The following is a 12,490-nucleotide window of genomic DNA, read 5'->3' as shown; positions in this document are numbered from 1 at the left end:
TCTTGGCAGTTGTTTTATGAGCAGATGTGTGTGTTCAGTTTCAGGTACTTTTATAGCTGTAACCATCCTTGGCAAGGCTGGGGGACAATTGAATGTGTACAATAGAAGGTGGCATTAAACAGTGAAAAAAAACCCTGAAGAAGCAGGGATGAAAAAAACTTTTCAATTTCTTTTATTTATTCCTTGGTCTCCCGTTAATGCCAAATCTTGTGAAATTACCATTGCAGTTCAAATTGCTAAGTGTTAATGAGAATTTGCAGTCAGGTGAGACTCAAGCCTTATATTCAGAGCTGAGGTGTAGCTGCAGGATAAATTTGAAGGACCAACTTCTTCCCACTGTTTCCTTGCTGATTTTCCTCATTTTGGATCATAAGGTCACATTTAAACTGGTAGTGGGCATAGGTGAAAAGGTGCTGGGGGATGGTTCTGTGAAGAGAAGGCATGGTCTGCCCTGTGCCAGATATGGAAACCAAATAGGTAAATATATTAAAAAAAAAAAAATTGAGCTGCTCGGGTCTGCTGTGCTGTGAATTGAAAGAAAAATAAAACTTGACCTCTGGATTGTGCCAAAAAACAAATTAAAAGCGCAAATTATCCCCAAGTACTGTTAGGCTTATCTTGTACAGCATTAGCACTGAAATGCACAGTCAGAGCAGGCACAAATTGATTCATATTGTGGTTTATTTTCCCCCAGTCAATAGGGTTTGCATTCATTAAAGAGATATTATGATGGCTTTTAGCTATTTTGCAACAAGTCTGTTCATTCTGGGTAGGGATCCAAGATTTAACTCCAGAACAGAGGAATTAAAGAAGTGATTTATTGATGGAGCTTTAAAAGAAATATCTGCCTGAGCCCTGTTCAAGACAAAATTCATAGACACGAGAGTGTTACTGATTATTTTTGTATCACCAAAGATTTGGAGCTCTGAATGGGCCCTTGCAAAGAGTGTGTGCAGGGCCACCTCCCTGGCTGGTTTTTCTTACTGGAAGGTGAATTATAATCCTAATTTCAATGTTTGTAGCTGTAGCCCTCTAGAAATAGTAACTGAACTTGAAATTACTGCTTTGTTCTTGTGTACTTTGCAGTTAATGTTTGTTTCTGTTAGAAACATGCTCTGTCTGTGAATCAAGGTGCTCTACTGGCATGCAGAGTTTACAGCAGAAAACTTCTGCTCTTACTCTCTAGTGCCCCATTTTAAAATGAATTGGCTTTTTTTCCCTTAGCATATTTAACAATGCTGCAATCCTTAGGAGTATCCTGACAATTTTTTAAAATTATGTGAAAGATTTAAATGATTAGTTATCATTAAAATAAAAATAAATATCCTATACCATTGGAATGTTCTTGGAAGTTGTGGGAAAGATGGAAAATGGCCTTAACATGTGCAAGTGTTGTGTGGTTGTCACTCTACCTATAAGGATGGAGAATTGGAGTTTAGTTATTTTTTCTAATTGAAACTGTTTTTTAGTCTCACTTTTGCCCAGAAAAAAATTGATAATACAACATGGACTGGTCCCTTTCACAGTAAAACAAGAAAAAATGTGTTGAGAGGATTTTCTAATAATATTTTTATTGAAAAATGTGAGGTTTCTGATCACTCACTTTCACAGGTAGATTCAAGTGTAATGTGCATGAATTGAGTCTACAGATATAGTAAACCAAAAACTCTTCTCCCATCATTAATAAGTTGGGTTTGTGATTTTGAAGTAGCCTGCCCTGAAACCAAGTCTGGAACCGTAATTTCATTTTCTGAGAACATTCAAAATGTCAAGAAATCCCAGCAGCTGGAAACAAAATAAAATACTAATGTATTTTAATATCTAAGTGACATAAATACAATTTATCACTCTTTGAATAAAAGCTAATGTTTAATGTTTATGCCTTCAGACAGAGTAGCTGCTTTACTTCAAAACTATGCAATTCACATAGCCAGTGCATATCTTTTAAGGAAAAGAAAAAAAAGAAGAAAGAAAATCTTGCTCTTCTGAGGGAAATATATTTACTTTGAATCATTATTTGACAGTTGAAAAATCTGTTCTATTTTTTTTCTTAGTTTGATTTTGCCATAAGAGATATTTCTAACTGGTAATGGTAAGTACAAATTGTTCAATGTGTGGCATAAATATGACTTTACAACATGTAGTTTTTGAGAATTATTGTAATGGAACACAGGATGAAGCCCTAAGGGTCAGCACTATAGAAAATAGTAAGAAGAATTCTGAAAAAAATTTGGATTTCAGGAGGGTGCAAGTATCTATTTTTGTGCATGCGTTTGAAAATGCGAGAGTCCTAGAATCTCACTGGATGCAGCAATTTTGTCTTCTAACTGAAATTCTCAGAGCTTTTTTGCTTGTTGCTCTGCCTCTTATGGCAATGGCACTTTTCCCTTTTCAGATAATTCAGTTTGTGAACAGTTCTTGTGTGAGAATTGCTTTCCCCTCTTCCTTTCCCCATTTTCCCTGCCATGAAAAAAACATTCCCAAAGAAACTGACTGCAACAACAGAGCAAACATTTTGTAAAGCACTCTCTTAAATAATCTGCCAAAAGAGAGAAGAGGAATTTCACTGCCATTCCCTTGCCCCTGGTATGTGCATCACAGTAATCGCTGACCAATTTCTTGTTTTAAGTGTTTATTCCAACTGTTGTTTTCTCCAACTGTGTTATGCAGCCTTGATAGTAAAAAAGAGGAAAATCCTGGCTAGCCTGAAGATGAATTTGCTCAAAAAAAAAATCACTGCTCCCTTTTAAAAGTGCACAAAGTCTGTAAATGTTCTCCTAAAAGTTGAAAACTGTTTATTTGATGAGAATCCACGGCATAGCTGCCTGATTCACTTCCCAGTTCTTCACTGACCTTTTGACTTCCTTACTGCTGCACGACACAAATTGTGTGATCCTGTCTTCATGCTGTTTCTTTTTGTCATTAGCCATGATTCATCTTCTCTGTGACTTGTCAAACTTGAGTTATTTTTAATCCTTTGCTGGGCCTCCCTAAAGGCATTATATCATATCTCCTGACACTGCACATGATCTCTCAATCCCTATTGTCCTACCCTGTTCAGATTCCTCGTGTTTATTTCCTACCCCTGATAGGCTTCCATCCATTACTGCTCTTTTTAATAAATCTGCAGGTTTTGACAATCTACAGACACTTTCATTTTTCCAAACAATTTGTATGAACCCCTTAAACAAAATCACTCACAGTAACAAATCCTTCAGGGCCTCTGTTGTTATCTTCTCGTTTGGCAGGAGACTGTTCCAGGACACAATTTTATGGCAAAATATTTTTCAGACAGTTTACTTTCACCTCTCACTTCATTAGCCAGAGTAATATCTAGAAAAGTTTGCTACTCTTTTTGCTATTTTGATTATTTCTGTCCTATTTAAATGCAGGTTGTGCTTAGCTGAGGTTTTTTTAGTTATTTACTGGCTATATTAAAGGAGAGTTCCTTCTCTTCTGCCATGCCTACAGATGCCAGGAAATGTCCCTACGATGAGACAGGGGAAATTCAGATTTGATCTTAAACAAATTTTTTTCACTGTTTAGGTATTATGGGGCTACAGGGGCAGTACTGGGTGGACAATTGCACTGGATGATCTTAAAGGTCTCCCAGTCTTGATGATTCTCTGATTTTATTGATTCCAACATGCAATATTTAAGTTAAATTCAAATCTGTTTGCCTTTGTTCCAGAAGTGATGCAGGAATTAAGCTTAAGGTTTGTTTTGTTTTTATTGATAAAGTAATAGTTACATTTTGCTGCTAAAAGCTACAAGAATTTTAACAATTCTACTAAAAGTAATCGTCATAAACCTCAGGAATTTGGGATATAATCTCATCTTTAAAAGAACCAAAGTACATTCAAAAACAGGAAAAGTACAGTTTAAACATCCAAGCAATTGTAATTCTGCCGTGTCATGACATTTCAGTCCTACTTCCATGTAAATTACTGTTTTCAGGATGTAGAAAATTATATACGAGCAGTAGAATTGCTGACATTCTTGCATGGGTTTCAAAAGTCACTTTCAGTGACACTTAGGATCTGCTTAACTCACTTGGAAAAACAGAAAATGGAACTAAAAAATAGAAGCTACTTTGCTGCTTCAATAGTCTCTGCTCAGAAATTGTTTCTCTATTTATTAATATTGTAGTAAGTTTATGAAATCTAAACAAGAAACAGTAAATTACTGATTTAAATAGGAATTAGTGTTTAGACAGCTGTGGAATATGTGTGCTGTCCAATGGAACTTGTGCAGCTCTGAAGAAATTCATATTTTCCAAGCACCCATACAGAATTACATTGAATGTGTTTGGATGTGGGGCTGAACCAAAGTGTTTAACTGTCATGATAATATTTTTGTTGTTTTTCATTGTATCTCCTTGCAATCCTAACAAGACTCAAATATATGCAACAAAGTTTGATGGCTTTGCTTCTTTGATTTCAAGAATGTGAATTAAAACTGTCTTTGTTATGGAATAATGGTGAAATATAAACTCAGGAAAAATCATGCTGAGGATGAGGCAGGATATTAGCTTTGAAATTAATTTTGCAATGCCATGGGTTATCCAGAGTACAGAGAGCCTTCAATTTATGCTCATCTTTAAGTTACACTGGGAATTTGATTTCTCATTTCACCTAAGATGGGGAACACTGAGCAGTGGCTGTGCCTGGTACTTTACAGTGCCTGACAGTTCTCTTTTGACTACAAACAAAATAAATATTCTCTCTTACTGAGACCTAGATTGATGCTGGGCACTGAGAGGGGGAGATCAGAAACCTGGCGGGCTGCATGGCCCCATATCCAACCCAAGGGCTCAATCTCAGCCCTGAGAGGTTCTTGTTCTCCTCAGCTGGAGATGGTCAATGGGTTATTGAACTGTCAAAATTTCCAGCTCCTGTGTGCTTCTGCCCAAGGGTATATGTCCAGCTCTAAAAAATAGTGCTAAAATCTTCTTTTTCTAGGTTGATTTCCAATGTCAGACAGTTTGACAAACACATCAGGCTCAAGATAGATCTGTCTGCTTTTTATGAGGAAGTGGTTGTTGAAGGAAAGCTTGAAAAGCTGTTTTGGAGGGCAACACTTTTGTTGTTGATTGAATTGAAAACTCAGATCTTTGAGTTTCATGTGTATTCACTCAATATCCTGCCCATCACTCTCGTTCAGGAATTAGTGGCTTATTTAAATATCTAGTATATCACATAGAGTGAAGTGAGTGATTTTACTTCATAAAACTAATGATATGCCCGGAAAAGATGAATTATTAGGTTTCCAAAACATGGATTAAAAACCACCATGGAATTAAAACAAATAAATAAATCAGCAGTGATATTTACAAGGCTTGTAAGCAGCAGGGACAGGTAGTTTTTATGGTGGGTTTTATGTTATTTTTTTTAGGCTGCTGTGTGAACTATTCCACCACTCTTTGGCTGTTACAAGAATGGGAGGTGGTGCAGGAAAGGAAAGACTGAACATTTATGGGCATGGATGCATTTACCTCTTGTTCTAAAGCAGCTGAATTAGAAGGAAATGAATGTAAAAATGCTGATGATTAAACACTTCCCAAACCTGTGGAAAATGCTCACATAAACTTCTCGGTAGTAGTGGAATGAATTAGTAAAAGGATTTCCAGCTCCCAGCCAAGCAATAGGCAGCAATAAGTTTCTTTCCTATTAGTAAGAGGCTGCTGGGCAGAACATGATCTTAATTTTTTGGAGTGTTTCTTGATCATATGAATTTATAGAGGAATACATCTTTGTGTTTCTGGTTCACATGCCCCGTCAGGAGTGGCTCACGAGTCTCAGAGCTTGATGAATATTCAGCTGGCCTTATCAGATCCTTTACTGAACTCTTTTGGAAAGCTTGTTGAATTTTATTCTGTACCTTTCCTGGTTTAGAGCTGATAAATGCTTGATATTGAAGTCATGTAAACAACGTCAATGTTTTTAAGGTTTTTCAGAGCTTAAACGCCCCATCTGATCACGTTTCACCCTTTTCCAAAAATAAACAGGATGCAATAGATTTTTATTATCTTCTGTTCCAAAACTATGTCAGATTAGCTGCAAAATAACTTTTGTTTGACAATGTTGTATAAATACTTTTTGCTTGAATGGTAGTGGTACCAAAAGATTTAAACCCAAGAGCTTTGAAGTATTGTCCAATTGTCTCAGTGTATACAGCATTAAGAAATGTTTTAACTTTTGTAGCTTTGAAGGGTGTCTTAACATTAAGCAAAAGCTGGTGTGCTTCTGCACCACATGGAAATGAGGAAAAATTCAAAAGCACTTTTCCTTTTTGATAGTCCTTTATTGGGTGATGCTGAGTGACCACTTCAAAGATGAACCCCCTGCATTTGTGTGTTTGCACAGATCTTAACTCTGGCCCAACTGGGGCCTAAGGAACTGATACAGTACAAAAATGACTGCTGGAGTTCTTGGGGAAAAGAGCCATGTTTTAAATCACACTTCTGTGAAATTGGAATCTTAGTCCCTTATTGTGAGAAATGATGGATTGTACAAGTTGCTTTTTATAAAATAGCAGGAAAGGTTATTTCAGAAAAAAGCAGAGAAAACTCAGAAAAGGGAAAGCCAAAATGTATCTTGATATCATTATTGAATTTGGTAGCAGAAAGAAGGAAAAAAAAAAGACAAAACTAGATGTAAAAAAACCCAAAAGACATCAATAAGTCTTTGAAAAAAACCTGAAAGCTGTGTGAATTTGCAGCTTAAATAGAAATCTTTAAAATATCCTTTGAGTTAAACCACATTGGCTGATCCCACCAGCATCAGGAGCTTTAATAAGACCATCAGTTTTCAAATCCATTAGCAGTTCATCAGGTTTCCTACTGGTGTCAGTGCAGTGGTGGTGTTGCACTGTATTGAAATTCTTGCACTATTCCCAGTCCAGCAGTTTACATTTATTCCTGCATTTGCAGGGGTAGGGACAGTTTCAGGATGGGTCTTTAGCCCATATAAAGCACTTCAAAGGAAAATCACTTAGAATGAACCATCCTTTTAATTTTGTCACTTTTTGCAATGAGGGAACTTTGGAAGCCTGAGGATGAAAGCAGCAAATAAAGCTGTGATAAAAGCCTTCAGATATTCACCTGCCTTTCAAACACTGTGTGCTCTATGGCCATTGTCTTCTTACCTCGAGATACCATTCATCTCTGGGAATTTTTACCTCAAACCTTATGGAAATGGAACAAAAAATTGAAGGTTTGGAGTAATATCTGGAAGTATTATTTTAAGGGAATGTTGAATTTGATAAAAAGGGTTTTTTTTCTTTTGAGTGGTTGAAATATGATTACATTTTACAGAAATGGTCTGTAATAAGTAAAGTAATAACTTTAAAAAGTTTATTACATTTTCTGGTAGTCTCTCAGAAAAGAAAAAGGAAAAAACTCTGAGAAACTTTTAACAATGTGGGATAATAGATATGCTCATGATGGGTAAAAATGACAAACAGAACAAGGAGGAACAAAAGTACTTTTTGTGCTTGAGATTGTTGGATGGAGTTTCAAAGCAGTCATATTATTCCTAGATTATAAACATTCAATGACATCAAAGAATACATGCTCAGCATATGGATACATATCTTCAATATAAATAATTTATTTTCTTCCCCACTGCTCAAATATTATTTTTTTTTAAATTGTTGAACTTTTATTTAATTCTGTGAAGTGTTTCCTTTTTTTTTTTTTTTCCCAGTAGTGCTTGTGAAATTTATGCCAGATGGAGGGCTTACAAAAATATCTATGCAGCATGGTAGCCACTGCCAGTGATCCAGAAGTGCTCAACTCCATTAATCTCACATTAAAGCTATAGATAATTTCCTACACAGATAAAAATGACAGGCAATATAAACTCAGAGCAGTCTTACCAGAAACAGAGACTTTTGCATGGTATTTGGTTTCTCTCTGCTTATTTTTGCATCCTTCCCAAAAACACATGAATTTCAGTGGTCTAAGACTTTGTGCCAGTACATAGAGACCAGTGGAAAAAAATTCCAAAGGGAAATTTTGTTTGATTTTTCTGGATATTTATTCTGTGCAGAATTTTCTGCTTCCCGGGGGCTTTCTCTTTTAAGTGAAGCTGGTCTGGTTGAGGGGTTAAGATTTCCTGTCCTTGTCTCTGTAGGTTTGATATCACAACAGCTCCTGGTGCTTTCAAAGAGAGAGAGAGGGTGGAAAGCCCAAAGAGACTCAGCCCCTGCATCCCAGCTGTGCTCCTGACTGGCTTTTTAGGGAAAAGAAGATGAAAGAGGGCTGGAAAAGAGGGGCTCTTGTGGAAGGGAGCATGAGGGAATATCTCAGAATTATGGAGCTCCTCCCATGCCAGCCCCTGGGTGCCATCAGTAATGATGGTACCACCACGGTGGGGTGGAAATGCACGACAAAATCTTTGCTCTCTGCCTGGGGCCATGAGAGATGCCTGAAGAAATCTCTGTCCCCAAGCACTGAATTTTATTTACTTTTATCTGGTCTTTAGGCCAGCATCAGCTGCCACATCCTGGTTGGGCTATCCTTTTCTCTTGCAATTAATATTTTGATGAGATCCAGAGCAAAAGTTCTGTTCACATTTGGGAGAGGAGCATGAGAGTGCCTTTGCCAGTTTTGTGCTTTCTGGGTGCTCTTCTCTTAGGTGGGCACTGTGCATAGAGAACTAATTCGGCTTCTACCTCATTTCTAATTTCTAACTCCTAGTTGAAATGCTAGATTTCCTGCATGACAGGCCTATCACTCTGTCCTGGATTCCTTATTTAACTTGTCTGAAACACACACTGTCTCCCTCTTCACTGTCTTTTGAAATATCACCCTTTTAATGTGAAGGGGCTGCTTCTAGGGGGAAACTTAATTGCCTTTTTATTTTCACTCCTTTTTTTTTTTTCCCCTGAAAAAGGGAGAGCATTCTCTTTGATTTTGCTGCCTTTGGATGCTTCAAGCAGCTCAGAGTGAGAACATTTGAAGCGATGTATTGACATTTCAGATGGATCACTGGCAGCCTTTCATGGCTACTGGTGCCAAGCTGTGGTTTGACAGAGTGGTCTCCACCGAGTTGCTTTGTCAAAACCGTGTTGTGGTGTGAGGTGTTCTCCTAATATTTCATATTTTAAGCCAAAATAAATATTCGAGAGAAGTAGCTAGAGATTATTTGTGTGCACTGAGGTTAGGAAAGGTGGGCCTGCAGGTGGAGGGGGATGATTTGTCTGTGGAGAATGTCCTGCTGGTTTGGAAGAGCAGTTCCCTGCTCCACACCATGACACACACACAGGTGTCCCCAGGCTGTGTGCTCCTCTCACTCTGTCCAGGGTGGGAGCTGATTTTCAGTGTTCAGCAGGTTCTGTGTGTCATGGGCTGAACTGGTGATCTTGTTGCCACCTGTTTCTGACCTGATTTTGGTCAGGATAAGCTGTTGCATAATTTCCCCCCCTGCTTAGACGTGGAACCGGAATGTGCCACTTCCTTGGACCTCATTGTTGGATTCAGTCTATTTTCAGTGTCAGGGATTTCAAGTCCTAATGTGAAAAGATAGTTTTAGTGTTACTGTGAAAAGTGGTGTCTGAAGACAGCAGCAGTTTTTAAGCAGCAGAAGTTGGAAAAAAAATTAAATTACAAAGCCCCTGAGTGGCTTTATACAACAACTTAGTTTGCAACTTTCCTTTTGGAGAGTATCACCACATCATAAAATTCATTTCTTGAATTTATTTTTGCCATTTTTAGGCACCTACCCATTGTATATGACATGCAGCTGACAGGGGAGAAGGAAATCAATAAGGGGAAGAGTAGGTTGTGTTCTTTCCGGTACCAGCTTGTTTTATGCATTCATTTTGCATCCTCAACCCTTTTTCCTTCTCCTGGAAGCTGCTGGCCCACATCAACCAAATCTCTTGGGAGGAGCAAGTCCCAAAAGGATGTGGCTCCTGTGTCACCAGGGAATCTTCCTTCCTTGAGGAGGAGGAGGGAGGGTGGCAGGAGGAGACAGTTTCAATGACAGGGAGAGGGAGTCCCTGGGCATTTTTTTGTTTGTTTATTTATATTTGCATTTCACATGGAATAACTGGTTTGGTTTTTAATGATGTGTGAGGAATGTTGCCAAAAATAGAAAACATTCATTTGAATTTTCAATGAAGCTGATTGTACCTCTCTTCCATTTAATTTCCATAAATATTCTAAGGAATATAAAGGGAATATTCACTGGAGCAATAAATGTTATGTTAATTCTGTGGGACAAAAATGGGAAGTGAGTTTCGAATTCCAAATATTTGCAACAATAACCTATTTTATGCAGTACCCATTCAAAAACAGGCTTAATTTGCATTGAAGTCAGAGACTTGAGGGTGTCTCTAGACTTCAGGGTATTTGTACAGCTTCTGCAGAATCAGTGCCTGAGCTGCAAATCTAAAAGACATCAAGCAAAATTGTGCCTAATGAAAGTATTGCAAATTTTAGGAAAAAAGGAGAAAAAGATTTAATTGTTAAAGCCCAGACAAACAGTGAGATGTCCTGGTTGTGTAAAAGTTTTCTTTGGACTAATCCCATGCTAATTTTTGTTACTGCCTTGAATATTCTGATAGTGCTTTGATTTTTTTTTCTTAAACTCATTTGGACAAGGGGAAATTTTCCCAGGAACTTTTGCAGTATTTGTTGATGTCTCAAAACAGAATGAGGAGTGTGACAAAAAGTTTTTGTGAGTTTGGTGCTGAGACTTTGCCTCTTTCTGGCATTTTCCTGCTACTGCTGAATTTTCGATAAAAGCCTAGATCTGTTTGCATAATTATATTGACAAACAGTTATATTTATAGTAGAGAACAGACCATTAAGCTGTTTTATAATATGCATTTGTTTTGCTTTTTTTCTGAAGTTTTCTTTTTGGAAATAATTTTTAATAAGCAGAATTTTAATAATTCTGAATTTTGGTATATTTCCAATATTTGTTTTAGAGTTATTTTAACCCTGATTTAAGCCATTCACCAAAGCTTTTCCTCTGAGGCTTTTTCTGCCTGAAAGATCTCCTTCAGTGCAGACGGGCATTTTGACACTGCATGTGCTGAAACAGGGCACTTTTAATTTTAAATTAATATTGCCTTTTATTTCAATTTAGTTTAAGCCTCTTGCAAGTGCCATGATAGAAAATGAGCAGGCACTCTGAAATCTGGAATAAGTATGCAGAGAGGATAATTTCAGAATCTATAACACATGCTTTGTTGTGCTGAAATTTCTTTCCTTTTGTAGAAAGGAGAAAGCCCAATATTTATGGGCCACAAGATTTCATTATAGTGTCAATAAATCCTCAATGTATTATCTATATGTGAGACAAATGCTTTGAAATTTCCACACCAAACCAGCTTGATTGGCTTTTTTCCTCCCTTTCGATGAAAATGCAAATCAATAAATAGTATTTCATTGTCTTGTGTCCATCAGCTGATTTGGTAATTAATTGTATTGGATATGAGCTGTGTGGCTCAGGGGTGCTTGCAAGGAGCAGTTGATGGATACACTCCCCTTTCACCTTTGGAGACCTCACTTTAATCTTGCCATAGGTCACACTGGAAATCAGTTTCTATAGGCATGTTTTACTCCTTAAGGCTTGTTTGTCCCCATCATAAACCCATCAGGCCACATGATGCAGCTAACAGGAAATGCCACAGACAGGCTGCTGACCAAATCAGCAGGCAGCATTGTGAAGGCTAATTCTTGTCCCTCAGCAGAATTGTGATTGGGAGCAGCCAAGCCCAGTTTGCTGTGAATTTCAGGCCCTAATCAGTCACTCAGTTACTTAGTTTTCAGCAAATGTATATATTTGAAAAGCATTTTTTTTCTCCAGTGACCTTCCTGAAACTCCTTTTAAGGACCCAAGTACAACTCTAGAAATGAGCATTTTAATAAAATTGGGAACCACCCATTTAACAGCATAAGATTCTTTGATCTTTTGGGTCGCAGTGACAAAAGAAATCAATCCATAAGAATAATGAGATGTTATTGGTGGTGATGCTGATTCCAGTGTGACCTGTGTTCCCCAGGCAGCCTGATGACCCCATCCCAGGCTGAGCAAGAGTCCCTGAGCCAGAGCTCTGCACCGCATCCAGAGCCTCACAACAGGAGCTGTGCCTCTCTGAGACTCGAGTGGAGGTGAGAGGTTTATTATTTCACACATTCTGTGTGTGCCTTCATCATGCACACCCCCTATTTCTCATAAACTCCCTGCCTGCTGAGCAGGAAAAAGGAAAAGCCGAGTGGAAAGCGGGAGGGATCTGTCTGCAAGAGGCACTTGTGCCACTCACACATGCAGGTGCCACAGCCTCATCAGCTGCAGTGCCCCTGCTTCACACCGAGCCTGCATGAATAAGCTTTCCCAGATTAGCTGGTAGGCTTTCCATTTAGCATTTCAAGGTATGACTGTGTTTTTGGCATGTGGTGTAATCACAGGGAAGAGTTTTGATGGATAGCAGAGGAGGAGAGGGAGAGAGATGCTCACTGAGACCGGCTGATGCA

The 12,490-nt window shown here is 38.1% G+C and overlaps 1 long non-coding RNA gene across 6 annotated transcripts in view; it reads left to right on the top strand.

Annotated features, from left to right (window-relative positions):
• LOC138116644 (uncharacterized) overlaps positions 1 to 12,490 on the top strand; it is a 111,671-nt gene that overhangs the window by 85,585 nt on the left and 13,596 nt on the right. For 2 of the 6 annotated variants that reach the window (XR_011154267.1, XR_011154272.1), the window contains one exon: positions 12,019 to 12,127. The exons of the other annotated variants lie outside the window; for them this stretch is intronic. This is a non-coding gene — a long non-coding RNA (uncharacterized lncRNA). The remainder of the gene's footprint in view (positions 1 to 12,018; positions 12,128 to 12,490) is intronic. 6 annotated transcript variants of the gene reach the window in all.

Source organism: Aphelocoma coerulescens, chromosome 1, assembly GCF_041296385.1.
Source record: "Aphelocoma coerulescens isolate FSJ_1873_10779 chromosome 1, UR_Acoe_1.0, whole genome shotgun sequence".
In the NCBI taxonomy this organism is placed as follows: domain Eukaryota; kingdom Metazoa; phylum Chordata; class Aves; order Passeriformes; family Corvidae; genus Aphelocoma; species Aphelocoma coerulescens.
The sequence above is the reverse complement of the archived record's forward strand: the minus strand, read 5'-3'. Positions and strand labels throughout refer to the sequence as shown.